The sequence below is a fragment of the Pristiophorus japonicus genome, chromosome 4 (assembly GCF_044704955.1).
Source record: "Pristiophorus japonicus isolate sPriJap1 chromosome 4, sPriJap1.hap1, whole genome shotgun sequence".
NCBI lineage: Eukaryota > Metazoa > Chordata > Chondrichthyes > Pristiophoridae > Pristiophorus > Pristiophorus japonicus.
The window spans coordinates 138,673,871-138,697,701 of NC_091980.1; the positions used below are offsets into that span (position 1 = coordinate 138,673,871).

The following is a 23,831-nucleotide window of genomic DNA, read 5'->3' on the forward strand; positions in this document are numbered from 1 at the left end:
CTTCCTGAGCTTCCCACCATCACAGAAGCCAGTCTTCAGCCAATCCGGTTAACTTCACGTGATACCAAGAAAAGCCTGAGTGCACTGGATACAGCAAAGGCTATGGGTCCTGACAACATCCCGGCTGTCGTTGTGAAGATTGTGCTCCAGCACTAGCTGCAACTCTAGCCAAGCTGTTCCTGTACAGCCACAACACTGGCATCTAACCGACAATGTGGAAAATTGCCCAAGTATGTCCTGTCCACAAAAAGCAGGACAAATCCAATCCAGCCAATTATCACCCTATAAGTCTACTCTCAATCATCAGCAGTGCTATCAAGTAGCACTTACTCAGCTGCAGGAAAAATGCAGGGTACAGAGCCAGCCCTTATACATGGCCTTCTTCGACTTTACAAAGGCCTTTCACACTGTCAACTGCAAGGGTCACCAATAACATGCTCACTGATACCCAGTTTAGGTTCTGCCAGGAGCACTCGGCCACAGACCTCATTATAGCCTTGGTCCAAATATGGACAAAAGAGCTGAATTCCAGAGGTGAGGTGAGAGTGACCGCCCTTGACATCAAGGCAGCATTTGACCGAGTGTGGCACCAAGGAGCCCGAGTAAAACTGAAGTCAATGGGAATCAGGGGGAAACTCTCCACTGGCTGGAGTCATACCTAGCACAAAGGAAGATGGTTGTGGTGGTTGGAGGTCAATCATCACAGCCCCGGGATATCGCTTCAGGAGTTCCTCAGGGCAGTGTCCAAGGCCCAACCATCTTCAGCTGCTTCATCAATGACCTTCCCTCCATCATAAGGTCAGAAATGGGGATCTTCGCTGATGATTGCATAGTGTTCAGTGCCATTCACAACACTTCAGATAATGAAGCAGTCCATGCCCGCATGCAGCAAAACCTGAACAACATTCAGGCTTGGGCTGATAAGTTGCAAGTAACATTCACGCTGCACAAGTGCCAGGCAATGACCATCTCCAACAAGCGAGAGTCTAACCGCCGCCCCTTGACATTCAACAGCATTATCATCGCCTAATCCCCCACCATCAACATCCTGGGAGTCACCATTGACCAGAAACTTCACTGGACCAGCCACATAAATACTGTGGCAACAAGAGCAGGTCAGAGGCTGGGTATTCTGTGGCAAGTGCCTCACCTCCTGACTCCCCAAAGCCTTTCCACCATCTACAAGGCACAAGTCAGGAGTGTGATGGAATACTCTCCACTTGCCTGGATGAGTGCTGCTCCAAATACACTCAAGAAGTTTGACACCATCCAGGACAAAGCAGCCCGCTTGATTGGCAGCCCATCCATCACCTTAAACATTCACTCCCTCCATCACCGACGCACTGTGGCTGCAGTGTGTACCATCTACAAGATGCAATGAAGCAACTCACCACTGCTTCTTCAGCAGCACCTCCCAAACCCGCGACCTATACCACCTAGAAGGACAAGGGTGACAGGCGCATGGGAACACCACCACCTCCAAGTTACACACCATCCTGACTTGGAAGTATAGTGCTGTTCCTTCAATCGTCGCTGGATCAAAATCCTGGAACTCCCTCCCTAACAGTACTGTGGGAGTACCTTCACCACAAGGACTACAGCGGTTCAAGAAGGTGGCTCACCACCACCCCTCAAGGGCAATTAGGGATGGGCAATAAATGCTGGCCTTGCCAGTGATGCCCACATCTCAGGAACATTTAAAAAAAAACTCAGAGTCATGCGCAACCACACATGTGCACACGCACACAGACACGCACACAGACGCAGACACGCACACACATGCACTTGGAATTTAAGATACAAAATTAGTGATCATTCCTGGTTGCTGATTATCAGTACAAATCACATTGTGTCAAGGACTATCTGAAAACATGTCGCTGCGGCCCACTCAAGAATGATCTCCACCTTGTAGTACAAGAGGATCGGGAGGCATTTCAGAGGACCAGGAGTCGGCCATTCAGCCCCTCGAGCCTGTTCCGCCATTCAACTAGATTGTGGCTGATCTGTTAATTCCTCTACTTGCTTCCATAACCATTAATACCCTTGCCAAACAAAAATATATTAATTTTACCTTTGAAGTTTACAATTCACCCCCAGCCTTAACAGGTTTTTGGGGGAGAGATTGCAGATGAGAAAGTAGACTTAATTTCATTAGTGCCTCCCATCAGACAAGCTTCCATGGTCTGCAGCCCAGGTGGGTCTGACCAGAACTGGACACAGTACTCGAGGTGGGTCTGACCAGAATTGGACACAGTACTTGAGGTGGGACTGACCAGAACTGGACATAGTACTCGAGGTGGGACTGACCAGAATTGGACACAGTACTCGAGGTGGGACAGACCAGAACTGGACACAGTACTCAAGGTGGGACTGACCAGAACTGAATACAGTACTCGAGGGGGGACTGACCAGAACTGGACACAGTACTCGAGGTGGGTCTGACCAGAATTCGACACAGTACTTGAGGTGGGACTGACCAGAACTGGACATAGTACTCGAGGTGGGACTGACCAGAATTGGACACAGTACTCTAGGTGGGACAGACCAGAACTGGACACAGTACTCGAGGTGGGACTGACCAGAACTGAATACAGTACTCGAGGGGGGACTGACCAGAACTGGACACAGTACTCGAGGTGGGACTGACCAGAATTGGACACAGTACTCGAGGTGGGACTGACCAGAATTGGACATAGTACTCGAGGTGGCTCTGACCAGAACTGGACACATGACTTGAGGTAGGACTGACCAGAACTGGACACAGTACTCGAGGTGGGACTGACCAGAACTGGACACAGTACTCGAGGTGGGACTGACCAGAACTGGATACAGTATTCGAGATGGGACTGACCAGAACTGGACACAGTACTCGAGGTGGGACTGACCAGAACTGGACACATTACTCGAGGTGGGGCTGACCAGAACTGGACACAGTACTCGAGGTGGGACTCACCAGAACTGGACACAGTACTCGCGATAGGACTGACCAGAACTGGACACAGTACTCGAGGTGGGACTGACCAGAACTGGACACAGTACTCGAAGTGGGACTGACCAGAACTGGACACAGTACTCGAGGTGGGACTGACCAGAGCCCTGTACAGTTTGATCCTGATGTCCTCTGACTGGATTCTCCTGTTTTGGATTTGTGGTCCAACATTATTCTGTCTTTGTTGCTGCAGCTCTGCATTGGTTGGACATGTTTGGTGTTGAGTTTACTGAGACTTGGAGCCTCTGCTGCTTTGCTTTTTCCATCTCTCTTTGCTCCTCTGATGGACCTTTAACTTTTTCTGTATATTTTTCTATTCGTCCCAGAGAGCTCCTTCCCCTTTCTCTCTGCAGGGTTTGTAAAGGTTATTTTGACTCTACATCAGTTTTAATTTGTTTGTTAAACTATTTTGGGTCTGGTCTGAGCTGATCAGTTTTGGGTCTGTGTTTACTGAGCCCAGCTTGCTGTATTCTGCCTCCAGATTGTAAAATTACAATCTTGTTTTTCTGATAGTAATTGTGAACTTCTGCTGCAGGCCTGAAAGGGTTAATCTTCAGCCAAAGTGAGTCATGAAATTAAACTAACAATGTCACTCCCAGCACCGAGTGTTTATAAGAATTTCACTTCCTGCTCTGGCTCCTCACTGTCGCCGGCGCTGTGTGAAACCTTTTCAAGATCAACAGGGATGTGACCCGAAGCTGATCCAGCCCGTGACAGCCGCTAATCGAGACTGTTTGATGTCAGAGAGAGACACTGTCCAGAACACAAGAAAGTTCTTTATTTCTACCTTAAAGATGATGCAGAGTGTGTGTGTGCGGTTCCTGTATAACAGAGAAATATAAATCCCACACAATGCTGAATCAAGACTCGGCACAAACTTCAATTCAGGTCAGTGACACAATACCTGATATTAAATACAGTGAGCGAGAGTTTTCCTGTTAATGACCAACATTAATTGGAACTGATTGCAGACAGTGCTGATTGAGCCCAGTGTTTTCTTGCTGTCCCAGGTCTGGGTGTTTGTTTTATGTCCGTCAGATTTGCTCCCTCCCCTTTCTCTTGCAGTCTGTCTGAGAGAACAGGGTGGGCACTGGGAGGGGTGTGAGAGTGGCCCAGGGTGACTGCCCCTCACCCACACTCAGCCCCTCCTGGGGAGGGCACTGCAGAGCTCAGTAATTCACTGTGTGGGCACCTGTGAGAACTGGCACTCCATGGCACAGGGCTGTAGAGCAGAGCATGTTGTAGCCCTGGGTAATGTTGGGGGATTTTGCCCCCTGAGCAGCAGGGAGAGGACCATTCCCGGTGGGGGGAGTGAGGGACACGCACGGGGGAGACTCAGGGGCTGGGTAGATAAACTGTTCCTCACAACAAGAGGGAATTGCTGTTTGAGAAATGCTGGTGTGTCTGAGTCTGTCTCCCTTTCCCCTGGGCTGATTCTGAAAATGGAGGAGCTGAGTCTGTGTGAGAATGCAGCACACGGTGTGTCATTGTGAAAAGTAGCCGGTGTGTGTGTGGTCACTCAGTTTATACAGGGCAGGGAGCGCCTCATTACTGAGAGCCACAGAAGGCAATATTTGTGCTCAGGGCCCAGACACTGAGGCCCTGAGATTCCCGGGGAGGTGGGGAGGGAGCGGGAGGGCCTGTCGGTGGCCCGGAAACACAGAAATTCTGGAATACAGATGTCCGAATTTAACGGCAGGACTTCATTCGAATTGTTTTATTCTGTTTCCCGTCCGACAGCCGGCCAGTTTGTGTGGCTGAGCACTGCCGGGTGGGAAATCCTGCAGGACAAGGCAGGAGCCGGAGAATGCTGGGGGCAGTCCCAATCAATCAAAATCAGGGCTCGGTGGGGCGGGACTCAGAGCACAGCGGGGAGATTGAGGGGGGTGGGGCGGTGGGAGTGCAGGGGGGGAGAGAGTGCAGGGGGGAGAGAGTGCAGGGGGGGAGTGCGGAGAGAGGTGGCGGGGGGGGAGTGAGAGAGAGGGCAGGGGAGACATATAGGGGGAGAGGGAGAGTGAGATGGTGTAGGGAGAGAGGGGGGGAGAGGGGGGTTGGGGAGGGGAGTTGGCGGGGAGAAACATTTGCGGGGAGCGAGTTGTTGGCGGGGTGTGGTGTCTGAAGATGGGCGGGGTGGGGGATAGCTTGCGGCAGGTTTGTTTGAGGGTCCAGGGGAAGCTCTCCTGCCCCTCCAGGCCCACACGCAGTGCTGGAAAAACACTTCCCTGCTGGATCTGGCAGCTCCTTCCTCCCTGCAGCTGTGGGGATTCCCGAGCCCCGGGATACACGGCCCGCAGCCGTTAAATCCAATCGCTGCCCAAATCTGAGGCACGGAGCCTTATTTAAATATTATAATTACCCACCCGCCTCCCCTGAGCAGGTTACTCGGCCCAGACCGAACCTGCCTTGGTTAAACCGGAAGGAGGCATGTTCATGGCTTCTTGTCTCCACTACCAACAGTCTCCTGAAACCCCTCTCCTCTGCCCCGTCCACCCTCACCCCCAGCAACACGTGCGAGGAGCTCATGGACCTCTTTGTCAGCAAGATTGAGAACATCCGATCAGCTGCCTCTGCCCCCTCCCTCCCTTCCCCTGGCCTTCCAAACAATCCCAAGGTTCCCCTGCTCTAGCCCTGAACTCACATCTCTCTGTAATTTCTCCCCTGTCTCCCCTCATGCCCTTTCTGTGCTCACCTTGTCCATAAGACCTGCCTTCTGTTTTCCTGAAGCTATTCCCACTAAACTACTAACCCCCCCCCACCTCCCTTCCTGCCCTCCATACTCGTTGATATTGTTTACGGTTCAACCTCCCTACCTGGCCCCATGCTTAACCTCGGTTGTCTGACGATTGGAAATGGCACGAAATTCTCGGGAGTATTGGTCGGCCATATCCATCGACATTGCTGTCTGACAAACTAAATCAAAAGTCAAGTTAAGGATTGTCAATAACTTTCTTCTGATTGCTTCATTTTTCATCCCACAATCAAAGCAATCATGCAATGCTCGGTCCTGAAAGTCTCCGAAATGATTTTGAATAGATAGCTTTTTTTAAGCTACAATATACTCACAGATACTCTCGTCATGTAATTGATCTTGTGTTCCAAAACGATAACTTTCAGCAATTTCCAGGGGCTCAGGACTGTAGTGCTGAAACTCCATCAGTGGCGTGTCCTTCGGCTTGATGGGAACAAGCACATTTTTCAGGGTTTCATACACCTCGGCCCTGCTTCAATCAGGAAAATAGCCCGTTTTCATTCTAAAATCACAGTCACAGTTTTCATTAGCCGGGACTTCGACGATACTATTTGAGCCACTCCACATACACTGCAAAAGTCTCTCAGTCACAATGGAACTCACCCAAGTGCTCTATTATTTCCATAGGCATGGCCATCTTAACTCTGACACTTCAACAAATTGTGTTTGAAATTTACCATGGAATTTTAACTGTGCTGCAAAACAAAGAACCTCTCAAAGTCGCTTTGTTGGTTAGCCAGATCATCCACCAACAAAAATTTCAGCCAGGGATTCCAGAAATCCCATACCAAATGTGATATATTCTTACGACATCACTAAAGCACACACATACAAGATGGCTGTACTCAGCAACTTGTCATGTGACTTGTTCACATGATGCTTTTATTGTATAAACATCAGCAGTTCTCCACAAGGTGGAGCTCTATATTACAGACCCCATACTCGCTGATATTGTAAATGGGCCTCTCTCCTCAGATACTGTTCACTCCCTTTCAAATCTGCCATCATCACCACCTCATCAAAAAAACTCACCTTGACCCCTCGGTCCTTGCAAACTACCATCCCATCATAGCCTCCCTTTCCTCTCCAAAGCACTTGTACATGTTGGAGCCTCTCCAATCAGGTTTCCACCTCTGCCACAGCACTTAAACAGCCCGACTAAAAATCCTCTGTGACGATGACCCTGGTGCACTATCCCTCCTCATCCTTCTTCACCTCTCTGCAGCCTTTGACACGGTGTCACACCATCCTCCTCCAATGCCTGTCCTCTGTTGTCCAGCTGAGTGGACTGCCTTCACCTGGTTCCACCCTTACCGATCCAGTCATAGCCAAAGGATCTGCTGCAGTGGCTTCTCTTCCCACTCCCGCACCGTTACCTCTGGAGTCCCCCATGGATCTATCCCTGTCCCCTACCTATTTCTCATCTACATGATGTCCCTCGGTGACATCATCCAAACATCACATCGCCACATTCCGCATATACGGTGAGACACCCAGCTCTCCCTCACCACCACCTTTATCCACCCCTCCACTGCCTTTGATTTATCACGCTGCTTGTCCCACATCCAGTCCTGGATGAGCAGAAATTCCTCCAACTAAATATTGGGAAGATCGAAGCGATTGTCTTCGGACCCGGCCACAAACTCTGCTCCTTAGCAACCGATTCCATTCCCCTCCCTGGCCACTGTCTCAGCCTGAACCAGACTTATCACAATCTTAGCGACCTATTTGACCCTGAGCTGAGCTTCCGACCCCTTATCCTCTGCATCACTGGGACCACCTGCTTCCACCTCTGTAATATCGCCCGTCTCCGCCCCGCCTCAGCCCATCAGCCACTGAAACCCTCATTCATGCTTTTGTTACCTCCAGACTTGACTACTCCAAAGCACTCCTGACCAGCCTCCTACTATGCCTCCTAAACATAAGCTTCACCGAAACTCTGCTGCCCGTATCCTAACTCGCACCAAGTCCCGTTCTCCCATCACACCTGTGCTCGCTGACCGACATTGGCTCCCGGTCCGGCAATATCCCGAATTTAAAATTCTCATGCTTGTGTTCAAATCCCTCCATGGCCTCACTCCTCCCTATCTCTATTAGCCCCTCCAGTCCGACAATTCTCCGTGAACTCTACATGCCTACAATTCTGACCACATGTGCATCCCTGACTTCCTTTGCCCCACCCTTGGCTGCCGTCCCTTCAGCAGTCTGGGTCTTAGGCTGTGGAATTCCCTCCACAAACCTGTTTGTCTCTCCACCTCTCCCTCTTCTCGTTTACAACACTCCGTAAAACCTACAACAACCAAGCATTTTGTCACCTGTCCTAAAGTCTCCTCCTTTGGCTCAGTGTCAATTATTGTCTGATTACGCTCCTGTGAAGCACCTTTGGATGTTTTACTACATTAAAAGCGCTATATAAATGCAGGTTGTGACTTTAAATCCTTTCCAATTGCCTTTACAGGAAGAATTGAAGAGAGAAACCGAGAAGCTTCGGGGAGTCCAGCAGAATTGTTCCAGCAAACAGCGAGATCAGAAGCTGAAATAAAGGTAGGGAAAAGTGGAGCTGGATTTAGAAAGGGTTTGTCTCCCCACTGAGTCAATGAACACATCAGAAACAGGCTTCCAAACCGGGCTGGTTGTGTTGGGGCCGAGTCACTGATTACACGGAGTTCCCGTGTGTTTGATGTGAGGGGAGCTGCTTAACTCTACCTGCCCCTCCCAGGGAATATTATTACATCACTTGGGCACTGGATTTCATCATCATCATCATCATTGGCAGTCCCTCAAAATGAGGATGACTTGCTTCCACGCTGAAAAGGGATGAGTTCACAGGTGTTTCAATGAAGGGCCTAATACTCTGGATCCCGAACTACATCTTGAAGGGTGGAAAATGCCTGTGCATGGATTTTGTTAAGGTGTGGTGACCGTTGCACACCAGCCACCACATGGGCTTGACAGAGCTAGGTCTTGGTCCAGTGGCAAGGATTAACCAAGATGACTGGAGACCAGCTCTGCTGCACGGACCCAGTGCGCACAACATATCGCAGTGCTGGCTGGCCCGTGTTACCCCTGGGCTCTCGCCTCTTCTGGGCCTGCAAAACCATCAGCAGGCCGGGGCCATTAGAGGGAGCAGCGTGTGGCGGGATACAACTGCAGGGAGCAGCGCGTGCTGCTGCAGGAGGGCGGGCAGGAATGGCGAGATCAGGGGGAAGGAGCGTCAAGCGTTTTTAGAGGGATGTGATTGAGGCCCAGGAGAAGCGAGAGCTCGGGGCCCAGAAAGAAGGATATACTTGCTTTGGAGGCTGTTCAGAGAAGGTTCACTAGGTTGATTCCAGAGATGAGGGGGTTGACCTATGAGGAAAGGTTGAGTAGGTTGGGCCTATACTCATTGGAGTTCAGACGAATGAGAGGTGATCTTATTGAAACCAAAGATAATGAGAGGGTGCAACAAGGTGGATGCAGAGAGGATATTTCCACACAGGAGAAACTAAAACTAGGGGACATCGTCTCAGAGTAAGGGGCTGCCCATTTAAAACTGAGATGAGGAGAAATTTCTTCTCTCACAGGGTGGTAAATCTATGGAATTCTCTGCCCCAGAGAGCTGTGGAGGCTGGGTCATTGAATGCATTTAAGGCGGAGTCAGACAGATTTTTGAGTGATAAGGAAGTAAAGGGTTATGGGGAGCAGGCAGGGAAGTGGAGCTGAGTCCATGATCAGATCAGCCATGATCTTATTGAATGGCAGAGCAGGCTTGAGGGGCAAAATAGCCTACGCCTGATCCTATTTCTTATGTTCTTACTGAAAGGATTTACTGAGACAGACACAGCCAGAGGCTGGCAGGTGAAGACTTGCCCTGAAGCTTGTATCATATGAACATAGAAAAGAAAAGGAAGAAAAGCCCATTAGCCCCAGCGAGACTGCCCCATGCAGACAGGGTTCAATCACACACACCACTGATCCACCCCGAACCATGTATATTATGTATGCAAACCTCACCAATGTGTCATACTTGCCACCAGGGGCCACACCTGTGGGAGACCTAGGAGTGATCTGTGCACCCTGGGCAAGCAGGTATAAAAGGTAATTCACCATGCTGCTTCCTCACTTTGGAGTTACATTAAAGAGACCAAGGTCACAATGGTTTGAGCTTACAACACAGTCTTGTGGAGTTATTCTTAACATAACAATTGGCGACGAGTTACAGATCACGAACTTTCACGCGGTAATGGCTGCCAATGGTATTCTTGAGAGATTTGTTGAGGGTGATGATTGGGAAGCCTTCGTTGAGTGCCTCGACCAATACTTTGTAGCCTACGAACTGGACAAGGCTGATACGGCGATCAAGCACAGGGCGATTCTCCTCACCGTATGTGGGGTCTTCGATATATGGCCTCCTCAAAAATCTGCTGGCACCGGTCAAACCAATGTACAAGACTTACACAGAGCTGTGCACAATGGTTCGGGAACACCTCAAGCCGAAGAAGAGCATCTTGATGGCCAGGTATCGCTTTTACACGCACCATCGCTCCGAGGGCCAGAACGTGGTGAGCTTTGTCGCTGACCTAAGATGCCTTGCGGGACAGTGCGAATTTGCAGGATCCTTGGGGGAAATGTTGCAGGACATTTTCGTACTTCGACTCGGCCACGAGGTCATTCTTCGCAAACTGCTGTCTGCTGAATCCCTAAATCTGAGCAAGGCCATCACGATAGCCCAGGCTTTCACATCCATGAGCGACAACACGAAACAAATATCTTCACAGCATTGAAACTCACCGGCAAGTACTGTGCATAAAATAATGCCTTCAGCAGGCAGAACTGTACATGGCAGGGCCTACACGACCGCAGAGGCCAGGCCTAGGGTGACTCTGAGGCCGCTATGGGGTGTGAATGCGTATCCATTAACACCATGTTGGCGCTGCGGCGGCAGTCATAGAGCCCATCAATGTCGATTCAAGCACTATGTGTGCAAGGGCTGTGGAACAATGAGGCACCTCCAGCAAATGTGCAACAACCTCTGACTCACCACGTGGCTGAGTCAGCAGAGGACGACCGATCCAGCGTGGATCACGCTGAATGAGCAGGAGAGGCTACTCAACGTGAGGATGAAGAGGAAGTGTATGGGGTACACACCTTCACCACCAAAAGCCCTCCAATAATGTTAAAAGTTAAACTTAACGGCATTCCAGTCTCCATGGAATTTGACACATGGGTGAATCAATCAATCAATTTGAGAAACTGTGGGGCAACAAGGCACAGAGGCCAAAACTGAGCCCGATTCACACAATACTGCACACTTACACCAAAGAACTCATACCTGTCATCGGCAGTGCGGCAGTGAAAGTATTGTACGACGGAATGGTGCATGATTTACCACTATGGATTGTACCAGGCAATGGCCCAACGCTGTTCGGCAGAAGCTGGCTAGGAAAGATCCGAAGGAACTGGGACGACATCAAAGCACTGACTTCGGTGGATGAGGCTTCGTGCGCCCAGGTGCTAAACAAATTCCCGGTGTTATTTGAGCCAGGCATCGGCAACTTCACAGACGCCAAGGTGCAGATCCATCTTGTTCCTGGGGCAAAGCCCGTTCATCACAAGGCCTGAGCAGTCCCATATATGATGCGAGAAGCAGTCGAGATCGAGCTGGACAGACTTCAACAAGAGGGAATCATATCGCCAGTTGAGTTCAATGAGTGGGCCAATCTAATTGTGCCAGTGCTAAAGAGCGATGGGATGGTCAGAATCTGCGGAGACTACAAGGTAATAATCAACTGAGTCTCGTTACAGGACCAGAACCCATTACCTAAAGCAGAGGACCTATTCGCAACGCTAGCAGGGGGAAGTCGTTCACCAAGCTAGATCTAACCTCTGCCGACATGACACAGGAGCACGCTGAACCGTCAAAGAAATTGATATGCATCAACACGCACAAAAGACTGTTCGTGTACCACAGATGCCCCTTTGGGATTCGCTCAGCTGCGGCCATCTTCCAGAGGAACATGGAGAGCCTGCTGAAATCGGTTCCATGCACTGTGATGTTCCAAGACAAGTGCAGCGAAGGTTCACCAGACTGATTCCCAGGATGGCAGGACTTACATATAAAGAAAGACTGGATCGACTAGGCTTATATTCATTGAAATTTTGAAGAATGAGAGGGGATCTCATGGAAACATATAAAATTCTGACGGGATTGGACAGGTTAGATGCAGGAAGAATGTTCTCGATGTTGGGGAAGTCCAGAACCCAGAGTCACAGTCTAAGGATAAGGGGTAGGCCATTTAGGACCGAGATGAGGAGAAACTTCTTCACTCAGAGAATTGTAAAACAGTGGAATGCTCTACCATAGAAAGTTGTTGAGGCCAGTTCATTAAATATATTCAAAAGGGAGTTAGATGTGGCCCTTACGGCGAAAGGGATCAAGGTATATGGAGAGAAAGCAGGAATGGGGTACTGAAGTTGCATGATCAGCCATGATCATATTGAATGGTGGTGCAGACTCGAAGGGCCTGCACCTATTTTCTATGTTTCTATGTTTGATCACTGGTCACACTTGCACAACCTGGAAGAGGTTCTAAAGCGACTGGACAGAGTGGGACTCAGGCTGAAACGCTCCAAGTGTGTTTTCCTGGTGCCAGAGGTTGAATTTCTGGGGAGAAAGATTGTGGCAGATGGAATCAGACCCACGGACTCCAAGATGGAGGCCATTAAGAATGCACCCAGGCCACAGAATGTGACGGAGCTGCGTTCATTCCTGGGACTCCTCAACTATTTTGATAACTTTCTACCGGGGTTGAGCACTTTGCTGGAACCCTTGCATTTATTGCTATGCAAGGGTGACAACTGGGTTTGGGGTAAATCTCAAGAGACAGCCTTTAATAAGGCCAGAAACCTGCTATGCTCTAACAAGTTACTTGTATTGTATGACCTATGTAAACGTTTAGTACTAGCTTGTGATGCATCGTCGTACAGGGTCGGTTATGTGTTACAGCAAGCAAATGTGTCAGGCAAACTGCAACCAGTTGCATATGCGTCCAGAAGCTTATCGAAGGCTGAAGGAACCTATTGTATGGTTGAGAAAGAAGCGTTAGCATGTGTGTACGGGGTTAAGAAAATGCACAAATACCTATTTGGTCTCCAGTTCGAGCTCGAAACCGACCACAAACCGCTTACTTCACTGCTCTCAGAAAGCAAAGGTATCAACACCAATGCTTCGTCCCGCGTCCAAAGATGGACACTAACATTGTCTGCGTATGACTATGTAATCTGCCACAGACCAGGCACAGAGAACTGCGCTGACGCCCTCAGTCGGCTATCACTGCCCACCCACCGGGGTGGAAATGGCGCAAGCCGCAGACTTGCTTCTTGTAATGGATGCTTTTGAGAGCGAGGGGTCACCCGTCACGGCTCACCAGATCATGACCTGGACGAGCCAAGACCCTGTGCTATCACTAGTAAAAAGCTGCATCCTTAATGGGAGCTGGTCGGCGGTTCCCGGTGAAATGCAAGATGAAATTAAGCCGTTCCACTGATGTAAGGATGAATTGTCCATCCAATCGGATTGTCTCCTATGGGGGAATCGCGTGGTTTTGCCAAAAAAAGGCAGGGAAACGTTTATGCATGAACTACACAGTACGCACCCAGGCATAGTTATGACGAAGGCTATCGCCAGGTCGCATGTTTGGTGGCCCGGCATTGACTCCGAATTGGAGTCGTGCGTACACCAATGCAACACTTGCTCACAGTTGAGCAACTCAAGCAGGGAGGCCCCACTGAGCCTGTGGTCATTGCGCTCCAAACCGTGGTCCAGGGTCCACGTAGATTTTGCTGGCCCTTTTCTAGGAAAGATGTTCCTCGTAGCAGTGGACGCTTACTCTAAATGGATTGAATGTATAATAATGTAATCATGTACGTCCACTGCCATCATTGAAAGCCTCAGGGCCATGTTCGCCACCCATGGTTTGCCCGACGTCCTTGTTAATGACAATGGACCATGTTTCACTAGCTCGGAATTCAACGAGTTCATGACCCGCAATGGCATTAAGCATGTTAGGTCTGCCCCATTTAAGCCCGCATTCAATGGTCAAGTGGAACGGGTAGTCCAAACTATCAAGCAGAGCTTGAAACGTGTAACGGACGGCTCCTTGCAGACCCGGTTATCTCTGGTCCTGCTCAGCTACCGGACGTGCCCCCACTCGCTTACCGGGGTTCCCCCTGCAGAATTGTTAATGAAGAGAGCACTCAAAACCAGGCTCTCCTTAGTCCACCCGGATCTCAATGATCATGGAGAAACCCAGCGATACCGGCATAACCCGCACCACGATCGCACGGCTGTAAAGCGTGACATTGAGGTTAGTGATCCTGTGTTTGTTGTCAACTATGATCATGGTCCCAAATGAATTGCTGGCACTGTTTTAGCCAAGGAAGAGGAACAGAGTGTTTGTTGTTAAACTGTTGAATGGGCAAACGTACAGCAAGCACTTGGATCAGACCAAACTGCAATTCACTGACAACCAAGAACAGTTTGAAGAAGACTTTACCATCTATGATCCATCAACACACACCCAACCAGCAATCGACCTCACTGTTAGTCACGAGGATGAACCCACCATGCCCGACAGTCCGATCAGACCAGTTGCGCTGCCGTGCAGCAATGATCCGACCAACTCACCCACGCCAGAACTTCAACTCAGGCGATCGACCCGGTAACGCAGAGCGCCTGATCACCTCAACCTGTAAATAACTTGTACATAAGACTTTGGGGGGGAGTGATGTTATGTATGCAAACTTCACCAATGTGTAAGACTTGCCACCAGGGGGCACACTTGTGGGAGACCTAAAGGTCACCTGTGTACCCTGGGCAAGCAGGTATAAAAGGTGATTCACCATGCTGCTTCCTCACTTTGGAGTTACATTAAAGAGACCAAGGTCACAATGGTTTGAGCTTACAACACATTCCTGTGGAGTTATTCTGAACATAACAATGTACTCACCTGGGAAAGGCAAACCGAGAGAGAATAAACACCTGCAGCCAATTCAGGACAAGCTCGGGGAAATTCCTCCCCAGCTCCCTTTTAAAGGGTGGTAGTGACTCCATACCCACCACATGTTCAGGGAATCTGTTCCAGAGATCGAGGGCTCTGGCCTCTAACCTAACTCTGTGCCTATGGATTTTATACACAGGCCCTCTAGTCCTACCATCCCGATCCATCTCCAGTACCTCACCCAACGAGTGAGTCCAATAATCCCTCCATCAGTTTAAACACCTCAATCATGTCCCTCTCGGCTTGCCTTTCTCTAAATCACCCGACCTCTTGGAGCCGATCCTCAGAACTAAACTCCATCAGACTACGTGTCATTCTGGCCCTGTCCTCTCCAGAGTCTCGATCTCCTTCACCAGGTGTGGGCACCAAAACTGGAGCCATCACTCCAGGTGTGGGTGGCCCAGGTGGCAGTGCCACACACAGTCTAAATACAGCGCTCCTTCTTTTAGGCTCAAGACTCAAGGTAACATGGTTAAACTCTGTTTCCTCTCCCAGTAGACACCCCCACTGCCAGTAGACACCCCCACTGCTTGTCTATCTTTAACGGGCGATCGAGTGGTGATCTAAACAAACTGTCCCGTCCCTGGAAAGTGCCGTGTGCTCAGGGTAACACTGTGTGGAAGGGCCGTTTGTAATGAGAATTGGTTTGGGTTTCAGACACGAATCAAGGAGCTGAAAGGAAAGCTATCGAAGAGCTTCTCTGAATGGAGGAGACAGCTGGAAGAAGATGAAGAATACGCACTGACACTGATCGATGAGGAGGGGCTCCGAGCTCTCGCACAGATTAGAAACTGTTCTGAAGCATTAAACAAGAGAATGGAACAGATTACATTAACAGATGCAGAAACCCAGAGTCTGCTACAGAGGAACCCTCTCTCCTTTATTCAGGTACATCTTCAATATAAATAGGGCCATGGCTGGGGAATGGGGCCTTTCTGTGAGGCTGGTGTGAGGGCTGAATTGTTTGAAGATTGTTGGTGGGGCCCAGCATTGGTGCTTCCCCCTCAGCCCTGTCCTCGGAGTGTTGGTGCCCCCTCAGCCCTACCCTCGGAGTGTCGATGCCCCCTCAGCCCTGCCCTCGGAGTGTCGGTGCCCCCTCAGCCCTGCCCTCGGAGTGTTGGTGCTGCCCCAGGATGGAGTGCAGTGAAATGTGGGATTATTTCCCATTCCTGTGACTGGCCCCACCTACTGTTACACACTGAACTCTTTGCTCTCAATCCCAAATTCACCGTTTGCTTCCATTGGGTGTTGGTTTGTTCGTTGACTGATTTGATCTCCTCCCTTTATTCACAGAACTCGAAGCAGCTCCTTTCCAGGTAAGTCCCTCTCCGTCACACAGTACCTGCTGCTGATAGGGAACCTTCACCTGTATCTGGGAGAAGAGTGAAAGTAGAATCACGGCTTGGAAACCTTCCCAGATAAGGAGCTTTCAAATGATGGGAATATTGAGTGATGTGTAACTGGGGTCTGAGGGGTTCTTGGCTCAGGCAGCATGTGGGCAATGGGAGATTCTACATGTACAATATCGACTCCCAGCTCTACCTCACCACCACCTTTCTCCACCCTCCACTGCATCTGACTTGTTACGCTGCTTGTCCGAGATCCAGTCTTCGATGAGCCAAAATTCCCAGCAATTAACCATTGGGAAGATTGAAGCCATTGTCTTTTAATCCCGACCACCAATTCCATCCCCCTTTGTGCTCACTGTCTGAGGTTGAACCACACTGTTTGCAACCTCAGCATCCTATATGACCCTGAGGTGCCTATTCCAATGTTCTCCTGGCCGGCCTCCCAGCTTCCAATGACCATAAACTTCACCTGTATCTAACCGAGGCTTCTAAAGGCTCCATGTGTGTCAATGACAGCTTTATTCCATTGGGTCAGTAAGTTCTGTGTGATTGGCTTGTTCTATCAGCCAGCCCATGGAGAATGAGGAGAGAGGCAGGTCCCAGTGTCAGGGTGACAGTAAGATGTGTTGTGATTGGCTCATTCTATCCACTAACAGAGAAATGAGTGGGTGCTGAGACGTCCCAGTAATGTCAGTGTCCCTGGACACTCTGACCCCGATGTTACCAGGGAGATGGGGAGGGTGCAGGGGGAGGCCGTTAACCAGGGAAGGATGGGGACGTGGCGGCCCTGTCGGTAATTGACAGCCTAGCCGGCGGACGGAGTGAAACAAGCAGCAGAAAGTCGCAGCCGGGGACCCAACCATGGGGGGCGTTCCCCGTCACTCAGTGCAGAGGAAAGCAGAGGCTCCGAGGGGGGGCCAAGCGGGGCTTGTGGCTGAGGGAGGCAGAAGGCTTCCTTGTGAGGCCTGGGGCTCTCCTGCTCCTCCGGGCCCACAAGCAGTGCTAAAAGGAGCAGATCTTTAGCACTTACTTTGGCCAGTCGGCTCCTCCCGCCTCGGATCTGCTGCCGGGGAGCCGACAGCACAGGCCTCCCCCTGACCCACACTCACATTTCACCCACCGCCCCCATTATATCCTCAGGCCCACACTTTCCATTGTTCATTAGGCCCCGCCTGCCCTTCACAGGAGCCTCGTCGATGGCCTGATTTGTGTTTGTTAAAATTGGAATAGCTGGGAACAGGGTCGGGCTGGGGTCGGGTTACTCGATCCCGAGGCTTTAACCCCCGACCCTCTCCCGCCCGTCGGGGGGCGTGGGGTTAGAATCGAGACGTCTGTGAGGGCATCCCACTGACCCCAGGTCCCTGGGAGGCTGTTCCTTCTCCTCTCCTCACTTCACATGATTGTAGTGAGTGTGTTCCTGCAGAGAGCGGGGAACAGACTGGAGACCCTCGGGATAATAATAATGATCAATAATGGAAAGATGAGGCTCCAGTACAGAGAAACTGGACTGAACACAGACGGCTTTGAAAATCACAAACTGAGCTGAAGTGGCAGCAAACCAGGATCCCACTGCACGTGTGGAGATCAGTGTGAATGTAGGGAGACGGCAAATCCCGGGATACTGCCATTTTCCGGATGGGTTGCTGCGGGGTGTCAGGACCAGCATTAGAAGGGGGGCAGCTTGTTGCACTGATCACTCGATCCCCTTTGGGTTTCTGATCTGAAATGTCCCCACTGATAAAAACATTCTCTCCTCTTTCATTCCAGAGTGACAGGGACTAAGAGAGTTACAGACCCAGATGTTCCAGCGCTCACCCTGAACCTGTCCAATATATCGCAACTTATCCAAGAGAGGCTGAATGGATGGGAAAAGTATCACTCAGATATATTGGGAATCATCAGTAAGATGGTGCAGCTTTTCTCCAATATAAGGCACTGAGAGCAGGTGGGGTAGTTGTGTTCAGACAGCTGGGAATATCCCGAACTTTAATATCAGCTCCCTGTGTCTATGGATCAGGAGCCTGAGATTAATCCTCAATCCCCAGTGACACCTGCTTTAAACATTCCTCACTGTAATGGGCCAGAGCTTCACCCACCATGGGTCAGGTAGGGGCGGAGTTACACACTGCCAATCATACCAAAAATAGTGGGGAACCGAGGGACTAATAAGAGTGAGGAACTTAAAGTAATTAATATCAGTCGAGAAAAGGTGCTTGAGAAACTAATGGAACTAAAAGCCGACAAATCCCCTGGACTGATGGCCCACATCCGAGGGTTCTAAAAGAGGTGGCTGCAGCAATAGTGGATGCATTGGTTGTGATCTTCCAAAATTCCCTAGATCCTAGAATGCTCCCAGCAGATTGGAAGGTAGCAAATTTAACCCCGCTATTCAAGAAGGGAGGGAGAGAGAAAACAAGGAATTACAGGCCAGTCAGTCTGACATCAGTAGTTGGGAAAATACTAGAATCCATTATTAAGGAAGTGGTATCAGGGCATTTAGAAACTCGTAGTATGATTCGACAGAGTCAACATGGTTTTATGAAAGGGAAATTGTGGTTAACCAATTTATTAGAGTTTTCTGAGGATGTAACGAGCAAGGTGGATAAAGGGGAACCAGACGATGTAGTATATTTGGATTTCCAAAAGGCATTCAATAAGATGCCACTTAAAAGTTGACTACACAAGGTAAGGGCTCATGGGGTTGGGCGCAATATATTATCATGGATAGAGATTGGTTAATAGATAGAAAATAGAGAGTAGGGATAAACGGGTCATTTTCCGGTTGGCAGGCTGTAACTGGTGGGATGCCGCAAGGATCAATGCTGGGGCCTCAGCTAGTTACAATCTATATTAATGATTTAGATGAAAGGACCTCGTGCAATGTATCCAAATTTGGTGACAATACAAAGTTAGGTGGGAAAGTAAGCTGTGAGGAGGACACACAGAGCATGCAAAGGGATAGAGACAGGTTAAGTGAGGGGGCAATAAGGTGCTAGATGGAGTATAATGTGGGAAAATATGAGGTTATTCACTTTGGCAGGAAGAATAGGAAAGCAGAATATTTTATGTGATGAGAAGCTTTTAAATGTTGGTTTTCAGAGAGATTTGGGTGTTCTCGCACAGGAAACACAAAGTTACAGTTGCAGCAAGCAATTAGGAAGGCAAATGGCATGTTGGCCTTTATTTCAAGGGGATTGGAGTACAAGGGTAAGGAATTCTTAGTACAATTGGACAGGGCTTTGGTGAGACCACCCTTGGGGTACTGTGCACAGTTTTGGTCTCCTCATCTGAGAAATGATATAAATGCCTTGGAGGCGGTGCAACGGATTTCACTCGATTAATCCCTGGGATGAGAGGCTTGTCATATGAGGAGTAGATTGGGCCTGTATTCTGCGAAGTTTAGAAGAATGAGAGGTGATTTCATTAAATATATAAGATTCCGAGGGAGATTGACAGGGTAGATGCTGAGAGGTTATTTCCCCTGGTTGGAGAGTCTAGAACCAGGGGGCATAGCCTCAAAATAAGGGGTCAGCCATTTATTTCTGAGATCAGGAAGAATTTCTTCACTCAGATGGTTGTGAATCTTTGGAATGCTCTACCCCAAAGGACAGTGGACACTGAGTCATTGAGTATATTCAAGGCTGAGACAGATAGATATTTGGAGGTAGAGGAATCAAGGGATATGGGGATCGGGCAGGAAAGTGGAGTTGAGGTCAAAGATCAGCCATGATCTTATTGAATGGCGGAGCAGACTCGAAGGGCCGTATGGCCTACTCTTACGTTTAATCAGAGTGTCTTTTAAAGCGACACCGTTCCTCACAGGGCTGTCAGTATTATTAAAGAATAAAGTAAAAAAAGGAAGGCTTGCATTTATATAGCACCTGTCACAACCTCAGGAATCCCAAAGTGCTTTACAGACAATGGAGTTCTATTTTTGAAGTGTAGTCACTGTTGTAATGTAGGAATATATAAGTATGGAATATATAACCCCCCCATCGAGTAATATGAAGGAGGTGGGACCTCGCTGTGTCACAATTCCCAATCACCGTGAGCTTTGTTTACAGGGCCAGCTTCCACCGAATACAGGGGCCCATCGACTATAACTCCTCTCCCACACAGCTCCTCTGGGCAGCCCCTGTCCCATGGATCGCCATTAAGCAGTCGACTGGGATCAGAGGGAGAGCGGGAATATCCCGAAATGTGTTTATAATCTGAAACGGGGTTCACACTGATTGTTTTAATTTGTGTTTAACTCTTTCTTTTTCTATGACGTTTCTTCAGTCAGGGTTCACTGCGAGGGATTCGCAGGGCGAGTTCCTGCACCTGTTCCCTCCTCACAGATCGGAATTATTCCGAGTCTCAGATCCAGGGCCCGAGGGGATGTTGGTCAATTCAGAGTGAACAGGGAGCAACAGTTTTATGTAGAGAAGGGCCTTAAGATTCCTCTCAATTCACAACTGAAACCTCACTGCTGTGTGTAAAATGATACACAGTGCTAGGGGCTTGTGTGATTAAATTGACTGCTTCTGTGTGTCTGACTGCAGTGTTTGTCCTGAGTGTACAGCACTGGGACCCACACCTCTCCACCTCGCCACCTCTCTACCACTCGCTCCTCCTTTAAGACGCTCCTTAAAACCTACCTCTTTGACCAAGCTTTTGGTCATCTGCAGTAATTTCTTCTTGTGTGGATCAGTGCCAAATTTATTTGTTTTGTCTTATAACACTTCCATGAAGCGCCTTGGTGCATTTTACTATGGATATATTCTTACGACATTATTAAGAAGCACATGCACACAAGATGGCTCTGAACAGAAGCTGTCATCATGGGACTTTGCCACATGACCCTATTATTATTTACATCAGTGATTACATTACATCTGTAGTCCATTAGATGGAGCAATAGTCCACGAGGGGACCTCTATTACACTTCTCCCTCCTTATTGAAGATGTAATCATAACAAAATAATCATCATACATAACTTGCATGGTATGCACAACAAAAGATATAAACGTATTTTTCCATATTTACAAATCAGACTTAACCACTGGTTTTCTGTTTCGAAGAGATTACCTTCACCCTTTGACAGAACTTTCCAAACTTGGTGTCGAACTTGGACTCATTTCAGGCTGAGCCTGAGGAGAGTTTTTCTCAAAGGGCAACCCTTGATCTACTTTTGGACTCTCTACAACTTCAGACTGTTTGTCTGCCTGACTCAGGCTCAGACTTCAATTCTGACTTTCTCTTAGATTTGTTTCTTGTAAATCTGATGTAGGATTTGCTACTGGTATTCTCCTTGTACCAACATTATCTGGGGCCAAAATTGCCCTCCGCCCGAAACGGGTCATACTTAAAACTCTTGACGTGTTCCCCAATGCATGGGGCGGACAATTATATCTGATGCATCACAATGTCCCTCCCCTTCAGTTAAATGGGCAGGGCCGTTGCAAACACTGGGCCACCAGGGAGGGGGGCCAGGCTGCCTGATGGCGGCCTGACTGAACCCGGGGGCATAATTGTCAGACCAACCTGGCAGTCGGCCGATAAAACAAAAAACGGAGTCACCAGCAGCGCCACCTTCCCTTTAAGAGCGGCCACACCGCCAAGCCACAGATAGGGTACCGACAGAAAAAGCTGTTGGGGGCACCGACTGGTGGTGGCACCACTCCTGCGGGGCAATTTACAAACAGGACAATTTCGGAGAGGGGTGACCATTGGTCGGTAAGAGGTCGGTGCATGCATGAAGCGGCGGGAAAACGGGCAGAGCGGTCCCGGACACCGCTCCAAAAGTAAAGGAGGGCTTTAGCAAAAATGGCGGCCCCTCCGCGGTGACTCGGCGGTCATTTCGCACCGACCCGTGACCGCCGTTTTCAGGCCTTATAGAAAGGGGCAATTTCAGTCCCTCTGACTCATCAGAAATAATCGAAGCATTCCAACTTTCAACTCCTTCTCCAGCTGTAGGTAAAACATGATCAATGTGAACAAACCCAACCTTTCCATGATCAAACATCTTGACGAAATATGTGCGAGGACCACATATCTTCACTACTCTTCTTGGTAACCACTTTAACCATTTATGCTGATGGTTTTTCACTCTAACCTTCTGATTAAATTCCACACTTCTCTCTCTTATTCTATCTCTATCATGACTCTCTTTCTGTCTTAATTGTTTCTCTTCTACTGACTGTGGCAAGTTTGGCTTTAACTACGATTACCTGGTTCGCAGCTGTCGTTTGAAAAACAACTCTGCTGGTGTTCCACCAGTAGTTGTATAAGGATTATTACGATAAGTAATTCAAAAATTTTCTAGTTTGTGTTCCAATGACAACTGCCATTTCCTTGGATTTGGATCCAACATTTGCTTGATGAGGGCACGTTTTACAAGTTGTACTGTGCGCTCTGCTGCACCATTTGAAGCAGGGTTGTATGGTGGAACCTTGGGATGTTTCACACCATTTCTTCTCATGAATTGTGCAAATTCTTCTGAACAAAATTGCAGTCCATTATCAGACACAATTTCTTCTAGGAGGCCATGTGAAGAAAACAATCTTTGCAAATTGTCTCGTGTTTTACTTGTTATTTTCTGCATCATTACACCTCTAGCTACTTCGAATGACTATCAATCGCAATGAACAATTTCCTTCTAGCTCAGCAAAGTTTACATGTAACCTTTGCCACACCCTGGGAGGCCATTCCCATGGCTGTAATGGTATTTGTGGTTCCTTGCTTACCAATTGACATGCAATACACTGACTAACAATCTACTTTACAGGGCTAGATTTTCGGGGTTTTGCAAAAATGGTAATTTAACACCAAAAATTACTGTTTTCAGGCCTAACTTTCGGTCTTTACTTTGCATCAGTAAAATCGGCATTGCACATGGATTCACGGCACAAACTACTTTAGGCTGAGTTTGGGTGCGCTACGAGGGAGGCCTTGGAAGGGGGGAAAAAAAAATGCAAAAATCAGAAAAAAAAACATTGACAAAACATTCAAAAAACTTACCCAATAAATTGCTGCAAAATAATGTAAAAATAAAAACACTGTCGGTATTGTGGGCGCGGCTTACGTGTCCCGACGGAGCCAAAAGTACGACGACAACGCAATCCGCAGCATTGCACATCGTTTCACATCGGCGCTCCTCTCCCTGGTGGTATGTGAAAGCGCCGCCGCGAAGAGGGCGCCGAGGATCCCGCCGACTAGGTTTTCGCAGTGGAGGATCAAATCGCAGCGAAAACCCGGTCGCAAAGTCGGCTAAAATCTAGCCGATTATCTTTATCTAAACCTGGCCACCATAAGTAACTGCGTGCAAAATTCTTGGTCAAGCACATTGCCAGGTGCTGGTCATGAAGATCTCCTAACAATTTGGAGCTGAACTTATTTGGGATAATCACTCTTGCACCCCACATGATACAATCTTTATCCTCTGATACCTGGTTTGGCCAGCCATTTGCTAGGTAATCTTTTGACATAACTGGACCATGTCTGGTTGCTCTACCAATCTCTCCAGCAGTGACTGGCAGTTCATCAGTATATGAGAAATAGAACACTTCTTCTACCTTCGAGATAATGTTCTCAGATTCTAGTCTTTTGAGTTCTTGCTCAACTTTCTCCTTGAGTGCATATGGTACAAGACATGGGTTGCAGTAAACTGACCTTGCGTCCTTCTATACTCTGATATTCACCGTGAAGCCTTGGATCAGACTGC

General features: G+C 48.8%; 1 pseudogene; it reads left to right on the plus strand.

Moving 5' to 3' along the window:
- Positions 1-212: 212 nt before the first annotated feature.
- Positions 213-23,831, plus strand: part of LOC139262689 (E3 ubiquitin-protein ligase TRIM39-like) — a 29,215-nt pseudogene continuing 5,596 nt past the window's right edge.